The following is a 13,440-nucleotide window of genomic DNA, read 5'->3' on the forward strand; positions in this document are numbered from 1 at the left end:
AAAAAAAGGTTGGTATTTTAAATAGCACTTCTCTGCATCAAGGATTACAAGACTGTCTGCTTTGCTTCCTTTTTCTTTATTATGTTCCTGATGCTACTCAAAAATGCTTTAAAAAAAAACAACAACCACACAGTATTTGGTGTGAGGAGAGAGGCAAGGAAGTTTGATCTTGGGCAAGAGCCAAACTTATTAAGGATCATACTGTTTCATTATTAAGTCGATACACTTGAATTTCACCTGGGTGGCTTCAACATGGATTCCCCCTGCCCCCCTTGGTATGTTTTATGTTAAATATTTGAATAGTCATGGAGGCTGAAATAGAGATTACAAGCTCCTAGCTTGATATCCTAGTAAGAGGTTATCCTACTAGAAAACTAGTAAGAAAAATGCTTCTGCTTCGCAGGTGGCCCATAGTTCCAGCTATATACAAGAAATTTTACCTTTACTACAAGTATATTTGTATACAACACCATCTAAATTTAACAGGAATGGAAAAATAATGCAAAAAGTATATGCAACATTACTATCATAAAATTCAGACTTACTACATAATACAGTAAAAATATAAAAGATTGCTTTTGCTTGAGTGGTTTAGAGACTATTTCTATTGCTTTACTATTACACATTACTAGTTAAGTATATAGCTGTTCTGTACTGAACCATTCAAATATGTTTATGATCCTCCATTATATCTGCTTTCCTACAAACATTTAGGTGGTTTTGTTTTCTTTGTTTGTTTGTTTAATTTACAGCAAATTATATCTCATTGCTTAGGCTATGAATGCTTTAGCTCTGTGAGTGCACAGTGGCAAGCACGAATGGGCCCAAATGTGTTTGCAATATGCAAATAAGAACACGACGGTTTACTTCGCCAATAGCTGTCCTCTGTGGAATCTGTCATTAGGTGTTTCACACAAAATCAAATGAAAAATAATCAGGATACTGCCCAAATGTATGTACCAAAAAAAAGAAAATAAGAGGATGACAAATAATATCTCTTCTTCGCAGTGCCTGGCACATTGTGTGAATTTAACTATTTCAGATGGAACATGCTCTGTTGTTAACTCTCCAATAGATACTCAAATTCCCAGCAGAGTCACAACTAATTCTGTAACCAGGGTTTTCAGGTTACATATGCAGACACACAGTTTCCAAGAAAACCTCTTATGTTCTAAGAGATGCTCCTACAAGAAACATGGAAACTTGACTCCGCTAGGCAAGTCATCTCATATGAGCAACAGAAATTGCTCCAGAAAAGCTCTCCTAGACATTTAACTAGATCTTGAATATACCTAAATGTTTAATCCCTGAAGATGTACATTAACCTCAAAAAATATCCCTCAATTTACCTTTTTCCTCATGCAACACGTCTTGACCATCAAAAAGGATTCTAAATATGGCATTGCAGAGCATGGTGTCTGATCATGTCCAAATTACAGCTCAGATACGTGACTTCAAATATTTTTCTTAATGCCATCTCTGTAAATTTCCCATGTTGTGTGAAAATCTAATTAGCTTCTTTCTTTTTCCTTCAACCCTGTTAAATGCTCTGACAGGCTAAATCCCTACTTTCTATTAAATTTGTTATTAAAACTACAGCCTCTGTGACTCCTCTGAAATCCTGCTGGTGAGCTTTCATAAATTCAACTACGTATCTTTATTGCAGTTGAACTGCAGTAACAGAAGGAAGAATTTAGACTTTTGGATGCTTTTTTTTCTCAAAAACATCCTCAGTTCTTAGAACTTTGCTTACTATTTCTGCAACACCTATCCACACAGATGCAATTCTCTGTTGCACAGATGATTCAGAGCTATTTGCCTGGAATAAAAGTGAAACGCCTTCAGATGCAAGTCTTTTTCTGGTATTGAGATTTTTTTCCTGTTGGCTTTCACACAACTTTAATTTTAAACATGTTTTCTGGGTCTGGCTGGGATAGAGTTAATTTCCTTCACAGTTGTCTGTATGGTGCTGTGTTTCAGACTGGTGACCACAACAGTGCTGATAACAGAGCAGTGTTTTAGCTATTGCTGAAAAGTGCTTGCACAGTGTCAAGGCTGCTTCTGCTTCTCACTTTGCCCTCCCAAAGGGTAGGCTAAGGGTGGGCAAGAGGTGGGGACAGCTGACACAAACTGACCAAAGGGATATATTCCAGCTCATATAATGTCATGCTGGGGGTATAATGAGGTAGTTTTTTCAAAGTAGCTATTGCTTGGAGATTGGCTGGCTATCGGTCTTCTGGTAGGAGGCCTTTGTCTTGATCCCCAAGTTTTTGCCCTTCTGATCCTCTCCCATCTTGTTGGGTGGGAATGAGCAAGAAACTGGGTGGGGGCTTAACTGCTGGCTGGGGCAAACTCACCACAATATGCCACTAAAGCAGCAGAGGATGCCTTTGAATTATGATGCCTTGCTCCAGAGTCACAGTTCTCCAAGCACAGAGCAGACTAGGAACTGATAAATACAATTAGATTTCTTAACTCTGGTTTTAAATGCCCTAGAGTATTTATTCACCTCACAATGCCTAACCTTAAGCTGTGTTTCTAAAGATGGTTTTGTGAACATAACACGCTGTGACCTTTTTCAGCCATTAGACTGGGTATCACGTGATGCGTGATTAAAACTAGTTTACAATATTCAAGCAGAGATTACAGAGTCTAGGAACTATTATCAATCAGCCGTATCATAGAATAAATATCATATATTAGCTATCAAAAGGAAACACTGACTTTTTTATAATCAGACTTTTCAAATATAAGTTGTTTGGTAATATTTAGAACACAAAAGTCACACAGGATGGTATAATATTTTTTTCAGGAACACTTATTGGAGGATGATGTATATTTACATATCTAGGGGAGGGAATACCACTTTGACCTAACAAATAGATTACTATGTGATATAAAACTGCAGTTCTAGAAGACAATTATGAGTCACAGTGAGAATCAATCAAACACGAGCTCCCAATAATATTACTGTAGTGAAAAAGTCTAGTGAGATCTCTTTGATGGTTAAACAGGAAAATACTTAGTAAAGTGGCATGATGACTTGTAACTGTAAAAAATCATGAAATTGACTGTAAATAACACATACTTGTATCCATATTTTCAAAAAATAAGAGCCGCATGATGATTCACACTTCAGAGACATAGGAGGAGAAGCAACAAAGGATTTCATCAATTTTGATTCAGTATGAGGCTGAGAAAGAAGAATCTCACAGTAGGAACCCTTTTCTAAACAGTGATCTGATTAATTAAGGGAACAAATTACCAAGGGAAATCATGGTTTCTGATGTCTTTTAAAAATATATACTTCAGTGAAACACTTGTTACTGAGTAAATGCAATGGCGAGGCTTGAAATCTGACAGTCTCTGATATGACGACCACCTGATGAATTGTTCCTTCTGGTCATAAAGAATTGATGTATTGAATTCTAATAGTTACAGTACTAGAGGTGAAGATTAGGAGTACTGGTAATATTGTAATTCACGCTGCTACATGGAATGTTCAAATCACAGTCATCCATAAAATTAATACTGAAGTGGCTATGTGGATATGTGAATGTATATGTTTAGAAATACACATAACTTATCTGGTTTCTATTTCATAGACAAATCCAAATGACTGGGAACTACAGTTAGGAGAATTTACATTTCTTTCATGCTATAATCTGTACTATATATTTGTTGTTGTCTTTTGTAAAATGTAGCTCTCTGCTTGTAGATAACAAGATAATATGAAATACAGAACTAAATTGTGGACACCAAGTATCACCATACACTCTTGATCTTTTTCTTATGATGCCATACTGCTACCTGAGCAGGTTTAATGCACTAACCTCATTTTCTGTTTGTGATTTCTCTGTGCACGCCTTAGTCTTCTATCTCAGATACTTGCTTATGTTTTACTTGCTTATCTTGCCATCTTTTACGATTTTCACATTACTTGCTCTATTCTCTTATTTATCATTTCCCCACCTCATATTCCTTAATATATTGTGTGTGTTGTGCCTAAAGGCGAACCTGATACATGCATTATCGTATCACACAGTGAGATTGTACTGCCTTTCTTTCTTTGTTCTTCTCTTTAAGTCAACTTTCTTAGCTAGCTTCTTACACTGTTTTCTACTCTCTATGCTTCCAATGACTTTGTACTGGAGAGTGCCACTTTCTTTGCTAATTGCTTTGTTTATCGGTAGTTTCAATAAAGGAATGGGCCTAAGTTTCTCTCTAAGTGTTTTGGTTTTAAGTGACTCCAAAGGAAATCAGAAGAATTCTAAAAAATAATCAATCCACTTAAGAAAATTAATAGCTAAAAAAATTAAGTACGGTATATGAATGTTCCAAGACATATTGGTCCAATCACCTTCAGAGATATCACTTAAAAATGAAGGTGTAGATGGATGCAGCTACATTGAAACAAATGTTTACAGGTTGAGCCTGGAAAACGTCAGTATCGTGTCTGACTGAAACATAAAAAGGATTAGGAGGTGCGTACTGGTGACAAACACTACTAAGCCATTTAAAAATGTGTTATCATAAACTATAGAAATGTCTAGCTAAGAAGGAGCTAAAAAGTGAATTGTTGACTGATGCATGTCCTGTAAAACAAGTATTTTAACAGAGAGGATAAAAAAATCAGTACTTTGACAAGTTCAGTCTCAACAAATTCATAGCAGAAAAGAAACATACAACTATATACTAGTGAGTGTTAAAAATCTTAAAAGATCCCCCAAAGACAGAAGATATTTAAAACATAATTACCTCTGTGGATAAATCAACAAGAAAAATACCAGTTAACAAGGAAGCTGTTCAAATAGGTGCTGGAACTGGTTTAAAATAGTTTCATCACTCACACAGCTATCGAACAATTTAGAGGACTTCTAGCAAGCTTTTTACTGCTGATGCTACACATTTTGCCTACCAAGACAAGGCAAGGTAGCTTGTACAAGCCCCTTGCACATGTAAATAATTTCTTAGAGCCTTGCATTATGAGTCACCTTCCCCTTCTATGATGCTAATTTTTAAAGATTTCTGGAGTTTATGAAGTGGCTAAATGCAACTTAAAATTTAGATTAACATTAGAAGCAGAATATTTTTTTCATTATTCATTTTCTTCTCCAAATAAGAACACTATTCCAAACTAAGAGTTGCAAAGTACATCCAGCTCATGCAAAATAAGGCATTGTCAGGGTTACGCAGGAGTACTTATGGTAGAAGTTTCTCAGGAATAGACAGGCCCTTATCACAGTAGTCTCCAAACCATAGCTCATGAGCAAACTTTGCTCACAAACAAACAAAAACACAAACAAACAAACAACAAAACATGGTAACATTGACGTTAGAAGAAAAAAAACCAACAACTGGACAACGAGGCACATAATTTTGTTAATGTGAAGATTGTGGAGGTTGTGGAGATGTGGAGATGTGAAGGTTGTGGATCACTACATTTCAGTTAGGCTTTCAGGTTTTATTCTTTCCTCCCTAATTTTCAAAAATTTATTAGCCATTTAAACAGTGCTTAATCCCCTAGGAAAAAAGCTGCCCTTCTAACGGTCCCACCACCAGAGGCTGTAGTGAGAAAACCCGAGAAAAATAACCCTGTTCCCAAGATCAGCGAACTGACTTCGGCTGGAACACTGGACAATGGTTAACACACTCACTTGCTCACCAGCTCACATTCACAGCCTCTTTTGCAACCTGAGGGCGTTCCCTTCCCATTTTTTGTACCAATCAAAAAAACCCACCTTATTCTGTTATTTTCAAGGTTATGGAGTGACAGTTTGTTGAGTGAAGATCTACCTTCATTCCACAGCACATGCTTTTTCATAAATCAATCGGTCATTTTGAACTATAGCCCAAGGAACAGAGGAAGTATCAGATGTGTCCATTATCAAAGAAGAAATTTTACACAGCCCATCACTGAGAAGCTAAATTGGAACCCAATCAACAAAAGCTGATTCTATCAAGCTCAAAGATATTAACGTTTTACACTGCATTTTTGTAGCTCCAAGCACTTAATTTATTACCTGTTCAAAATACAAGGAAAGAATTTGACAAGCAAATAAAGAAAACACATTTGTAAGAAAAAAAATATTGTATTCTCATGCTTCAGGAAGGTTGTACAAATAACTGGGAAGAAAATGGAAAAATAAAATCACATATTATATTACCAAGGAACGGATAACACAGTTGTGCATGACTCATCTTTGCAGCTAAATGATGGGATTGCATACAAATGCCACATACAAAACTACTGTGTTGTATCTTTCCTTGCTTGGGTAGGTACCTCTAAAGGTCATCAAGACTGCTGAAAGCTTGCAAATATTACATTATGAATCTACTATAAATAAAAAGACTGGGAGGTGAAGGTTAAGGTTCTGCAAATTCTAAAAGAATACCTCCTAATTTTTTATCCCACTTCACCGTAGGTGTTAGTTTAAAATCTCTGAGGCATACTCAATATTACCCAAATCCCAAGCATTAATAATTCAGCTGCTATTTAATTTACTGGAAACATTCTTTGTGACTGAGTATGCCAGTAAATTAATGACTTCTGTTAATGCCACAGTCTCAAAAAAAACCTATAATCTCATTCTCCTAACCTCAAAAATGTTCCTCAGAGTAGTAACTATATGTCAATGACATTTTTCTTACACACGTAAATTCTGCACATACAGTTATTTTGGGAAGAAAGAAAAAACAAGTTTGATTAAAGTAACACGTGAGATGCATGCAGTATCTGAACAAAAGTCTCTATCAAAAGCACAAACAAACCAAAACCTGTCACCCTCCTCCAGGAAAAGAGAAAGTGCTGATGTGCCCATCATGGGACAAAATAGGTTCTTATTTCTGCAATTATAATCTCAATCACACCAATAATTAGGACATTATGAATTATATTAGGACAGATAAGTAACTCAGATTAGATAGCACTGTGCACATAGAACAACATATTTGAACACTGGCCTTTTGTTTCAGAGGCTGCATACAAAAGTGACATGAAGAAGCATACAAATATCATATTCTGTTAATTACATAAGCACTTGTAAGCTCAATTTTCTTCTTACCTTTGCATAAGTTACAGGATCCCAGAATAATATAAATATAATAGAAACAGTTTAGAAATACTTTCCAGTTTAGTTTTTAACTTTAGTATCTTTAATATTTTATAAGCCAAAGTAATGTATCTTTCATACTTTAATACCTTTGTGCAATTCTTTAGCACGATCAAACATTTAAAATAAAATATACATTTGGTATATTTTAATGAATTTTGTCAGAATGACACTAACTCTGAAAAATCAGCAAACATCAAGTTTAATCAGCAGTTCTGCACAACTCTCAGTGAGAGAAGTAACTCTCATTTCATGTAAGTCATTTGTCTCCACTACTTATTTTGGAGTTTTTCGTTTGTCCTTCTTTCCCCACTCTTTCAGAGGTGCAGCATTGCCTCTAGGTCCTACTGCTCATAGCAACCTTTACTGGAATGTTGACTTAAGTCATTTTCCTTCCTTCCACTGTGAGAAATGGAGGATCTTGTTTGTCAACATGCCCAGTCATGTGCTGCTGTATATGACCACTATCTTGGAGTCTCTTTCGTAAATGGATCATGCTTCTCCAAATCATATATTCTCACCTGTACAACTTCCACAAAAGTTTGTTCAAAAACTTCTTTGCTGTAGTGCACATGAACCTTTATCCAGTTTACAGCTTAGATTAATTCATCGACAGTTCAGACATATTTTCTTCCTTAGTTAAGAATACATGCACACGTCTCTTATCTACCTCTCCATACTTCATTTATCCAGTTCCTCTCCCCTTACAATTTTCACTCTAGCCTCTTCCACCTATTTGGTGTCCCAGGAAGCCTTACTCCACACGTCTTCCTGATGTTACAAGCTGTTCTTCTCCCACATATTTATGATGGTTACTTTTTTTTAAAAAAAAAAAACCCACACAACTTTGGGAAATTCTCTAACAATTAAATCCCAAGTACTGACTCAAACATACACTCCTTGTATTCTAGTAAGTGCTGCCAATTCTTTGCTGTGTCCTAAGACACCTGAAAACCTCAATATGGTGCAAAATTAATGTTAAGGGTATGTATAAACAACCAAAATAGATTTGTTGTAATAGATATGTTTTAAATAAACTCTGAGTGTGGGTCTTCTTGTGATTGTATATTGAAGCTATCATTATTCAAGTAACTGAAGTTTTTAAGAATTTACAGAATAACTGAAATTATATCTTGTTTGCTTTCAAATGCCAGCCTTCTTGCTCAACTAAATGGAGCTCATCACAAGGCTAGAGCAAAAAATTCCTTGCTGTATTTTCTCATCATGGTATATGAGAGTATTTGCTTTGTCTAGGATTTTTGAAGGAAATAAAACTTTCAGAATTATAACTCAAATTGCATGAGACTGCATACAAAATGTGAAACACGGAAGTATCTCTAACAGACTGAAGCTATGTCTAAGAATATAAGAACTGGAAAACTCTGAAAAAGAGTAACTCATAAAGGTGAAAATAGGCTAAGATTAAGAAATGTCACATTGCTTGAAATCCCTGAGGGCAGAGACACCAAAGGCACTTTATAAGAACGGATTATTAAGGTGCTGAGGATATACAATTTCTACTTCCTTCTGGAACAGATCACAAGAAATAAAATAACTAAAACCAAAACTGTTTTCTAAGCTCATTTCAGAGAAGCAAGTAATTAAGGGATAATGCCAGCTAATATATAAACAAGCGATAAACAATGAAGAGCTATATGTACAGTGACATCAGAACTAGAAGCTGATACAATAGCTGTTAAATGGTCCGGTATACTGTATCTTAATTAAAAAGTTAAACTACAAGTGCCTCTTCGTTACATGCATTAGCTGGGCGGAAAGTAAAGGCAGGTTTTGGAAGTGTAGCCACTGGCAAAGCACTGATGGTTGAACTTCAAAGAGTAAAAATGTTGTCTGACCACAAAATCTCCCAGTACACCACACACCTGTAACACTCTGGGGCCCTGTACACAATGTCAAGTGCCTCCTGTCAGTCTTTACTAACAGATCAGTGAACCTGTGTAAGACATAAAGCTAGAATAGTGAAGTTTAGTCTAGAATGGTCAGTGCAGGGGGAAAAAAAAAAGAAAAAAAGAAAAACCAAACAAACAATCAGAAAAGCAAGAGAAGGACATAACAATGGGCACTCATGTTATTTTTGCATCTGTTATTTCTACTCAAAACACAGGCTGGTCCAGTCCTGAGATCAACTAAAATCTTTCTTACATGTCTATATTGCAAGAATATCCACTGAGGTATAATTGCCATCCACTTCCAGAGTGTCAGAATGCCAAAATCAAGCAATAAAACCAAAATGGTGAGTGACTTACCCCGTTTAAAGGAAATGTTTTCCATCCTAGTTCTCCGATGGCAGTTGTAGTATCAAGTAACACAACTGAAAATGGAAAAAGAAATGGTATGTTTGCGAAATTGCTTGGATTGGACATATACAAGATAGTAGAGCATAAAGCTGGTAAGAACTGAACTAGCCATGTTAACCAGGTACATCTGCTTAAAGCTATTAAAGCAATTAAAATGTTAACAGTATGAATAAAAACAGAATCTAAACGTTTAGGCTTTTGTGGCTTACATATCTTTACCAAATGCCTCGGAAGATACAACTCATAAAAAACTAAATCTTTTGCAGAAATCACTGTCAAATCACAATACACTACAATGCTTAATCATTAAAAGGTAACTGAACAAGCACGCACAATTCTGCAATCGCTTGCCTGGAAATCTAGAAAGTCTGCACGTGGATTTAAGCATTACAGCTAATAAAATAAAGAAAAACGGAGCTTCAAATGAATTGGGGGGGGGGGCGGGGGAGAGGACAGAAGGGAAAAGAAAAAAAAAACCAAACCAACCAACCAACCACAAACACATAACCTCCCATAAATAAAGTTATACAATACAAAATTGTATAAGGCAGAAAGACTAAGAACTTTAGAGTTGATACTTTATCTGGAATATCACAGTGCTGAAAGCTGCTACATATATTTCCTATCATTTCTGCCATATTCATTTTGTCTTTCTAATATATGACTGGATGTGCATTATGGTACTTGTATATTATAATACAAAGTGTTTCTGCATTATTTTAATATGTTAAGTTACATTAGCGTAATTTTTCTCTTCCTTTCACCAATAATGCAAAAACTATACAGAACATAGCTCATAGTAATAAGGAAGGTGACTGTAAGCTAAATATTATAGTACATGAGACATTGTACGTACATGTACTACTGCCCTCTAATGGATTTTTTCATCTGGCCCTCTAATTTAAGAAATCTAAATTAGGATTTAAACATAAAATTAGGCATTGTATAGGGTAGGTATTTTAATTATCAAGCTAGTGTGTTTTGAATGCTCAGTTCCTCCTTATAGCCCACAAATTCCATTTTTTTCTTTGGATGGTTAAATGATGGAGAAAAAACGAAGCTATTGGTTTGGAACATGACACCACTATCCATACACTTGGGGGTTTTATGCTGTTGCACACTATCTTCTACCTCTTATCTGTCCAAACAATCAATGTACAGCTATATATAATGTGTTTCTATAAAGCAATACAGCAGGAGCAGCCAGGTCATGGTTTTTGCCATACGGAAAAGACACATTGGCATGGAAACTGTGTGAACTCTCCAGCTTATTAGAGGAAACTTGACCTAGCATCTTCCTTCATCTTCTGTATTAGTGACAATTAGAGTACCTCTATATTTGAATGCATGTTGACTTTTAACCTGAAACCAAAATAGTCTGATCAGCAAATTTACAGTCAGGTAACAAGCTCAACATTGACCAAATAAAAGTTTAATGATTTATTTGAAGAAACTAATGACATTTTTAAAAGGATTTTCAACAAAGGGAGCGTTCTGCTCTCCATTTCTTTACCACTTCACCCGTTTATGAAGCCTTGTGAATAACTTGAAGATAAATTACTTCCAAAAAATGGAATCACTGTTCCCCCTGAGACTATTGCTGCCTTCTGATTACTTACAAAACTGTGATTTACAACTGTCATAGTATTTTCTATTTGCATCAGGCTATCATATTCTTGTTGCAGAGTCAGGAAAGCATCCTCCCATTTGGCCTGTGATGCAGCAGTTTACTCTGTAAACCTTTGAGTTATAATGTACTGGAGATCTGTAACTTCCAAAACAATTAAACCATTGTGTTTAGATATTTCCTTTTCATTGAGATGACCGAATGCTCAGCTGGCTTCTGAGAATATTTCAGTTTGTTTTCTTCTCTCCATCTCTCCTCCCCTCCTCTCTCCACCCAGCAAACATGAACTATTTGTAAATATACTTGGTTTTCAGCTGAGGCTGTATATTGCTACATATCGAGTGCTATTCTGATGATATTTTAATTCTTTAATACAGAATTAAATAAATAATCAAATGAAAACAACTCTATGTTACTGCCAAACCTGTGGATCTGCAGGCAGAAACGAACCCTTTCAACAACAGCATCAGAGATTGAGCGTCATTTTCAGTTTTACAATTTTTGTGGTAGCAGGACCATCATTTAATAAACATCATCCAGGTATTCAAAACTAATACTTCCAAGGAACAAGTCCCAAAATACAGGAAGGAAAACTGATTAATTTCTTCAGTGGAGCCTAAATTAATTAATTCCTTACCTGAATTAATCAAATGCTATTTGCAAGCTCAAAGCTCTACATTAAAAAAACTAAAAACTAGAGTAAATTCATCACTGAAAGTATGTTAAGTTTAAATTTAGTTGAACCATGATCTAATAATATTTCTTCTATACACCTACCAAATGATCCCCATCAAACAACAGAGTTTTGTTAAATAAAATGCAATTTTTGGCACATTTTACATATCAGGCATCTTGTATGCTCACACATGCTCACCTATAGCCACCAAATCTGTTAGAACCTCAAACCGGAGAATTCAAATAATCAAACTACTAACAAGAATTAGAATGCTATCCCCTTTAGAGTCAGAAATGAAAATCATAAAAATTCAAATACTATCTTTCCAACAGTACTTGGTGTTTTAAGACATAAAATAATTATCAATCAAAAACGTGCAAATACTGGCAGATCTAGTAAACATTATGTTTATGGCAAAGAAATACAAACCCCAGTAAAGCAGTGACATCAACAGGGCTGGCTATACAAATGAGGACACACAGATAAAATAATAAAATCCTCACACACTTCAGTGATTTGGAGATATCTACATGTGTACTTCAGTGTGGGACAGAAATACCCAAGCTGTCTTTAAATGAGGTAATTAAGAAGCAGTCTATCCCCAGCAGCACAGACCTGATGGCAGACAAATTTGCACTGCCAAGAAGCTTCCAACTTGCAGCTCCTTGGCAGAATATTCACCCTGCCAAAAAATCCAGCCTAAGAAGAATGTCCACGTGTATACATCTGAATTACATACAGCAATGAGTGCTTCTCCTCTGACTGAAGAATAGTGAAAGTTTTGAAAGAACTGGAAATTCACAAGCAAAGAGACTAAAAAGAGATGGTGGACACTACACGTATGATGCTTAAAATGAGCAAATTCCTTAAAAAGTTAATGGAACCATGAAGCTATCTATATTTAGTGAGCTTTATTCCTACATTTACTTATTTATACTCCTTTATATGCCATAAAAAGCCCCATTCCTCTCAAATGAGATTTCACACAAAGTGGCCATTATGGACAAGCCATTAGCTGCCAGCATAACAAAAAGTGTGTGTCTGGAACTACGGCAGTTATGCAAAAAAGCTATAAATAAATTGGTTGCACTAGGAAATGTTATGGACATTTCCATACGGACATGTGCGACCTCCACTTACAGCAGGCAGGTTTTTGAGGTGACGCAGAGTGACCAAGAGTGAAAGAGTGGTGGTTGCCATAACGAAGTCATGTCACAATTCAAAAGGAACTCAAAGAACCTTCTAAAAAATCTCTTTGGATATAAAGAACCTAGAATTAGCACTCGCATGTCATTCCTAAAATAACTGAGCTTGGGATACTGTCATTTGCCCAACAATAATGTATAGACTTAAACATACAGTTGTAAATCTATTGTTTTAGTTAACTGCACAGTTCATACTTAGAATTTGAAAGTGTTTAGCTTTGTTTCCCAGTACATACTTGAACAGATATTACATTATTATAACTCATTATGCCATATTGAGCTCCAGATTACTTTTTTTTTTGACATATCTTACACTGCTATTATTAGACTTTACAATTGAAATTAATCTTTTCAGAGATTTTGCCCAGTCCTGAGGGAACTGTTTTATTTAAAATTATGATGAGCAGAGCTCCGAGGACTGACAGGGTGGAATTTTAATTCTAATTCCAAAATACTGTTCTGAAAATGAACTCTAGGATCTCGTCTGTACAATCAAGGAAAA

At 35.6% G+C, this 13,440-nt stretch overlaps 1 protein-coding gene across 1 annotated transcript in view; it reads right to left on the reverse strand.

Annotated features, from left to right (window-relative positions):
• EPHA6 (EPH receptor A6) overlaps nucleotides 1-13,440 on the reverse strand; it is a 481,365-nt gene that overhangs the window by 439,021 nt on the left and 28,904 nt on the right. Inside the window, 1 exon segment of the mRNA XM_065645252.1 lies at nucleotides 9,380-9,444. The gene's annotated coding sequence lies outside the window, so the exon portion shown is untranslated.

Source organism: Caloenas nicobarica, chromosome 1 (assembly GCF_036013445.1).
Source record: "Caloenas nicobarica isolate bCalNic1 chromosome 1, bCalNic1.hap1, whole genome shotgun sequence".
Classification (NCBI taxonomy): domain Eukaryota; kingdom Metazoa; phylum Chordata; class Aves; order Columbiformes; family Columbidae; genus Caloenas; species Caloenas nicobarica.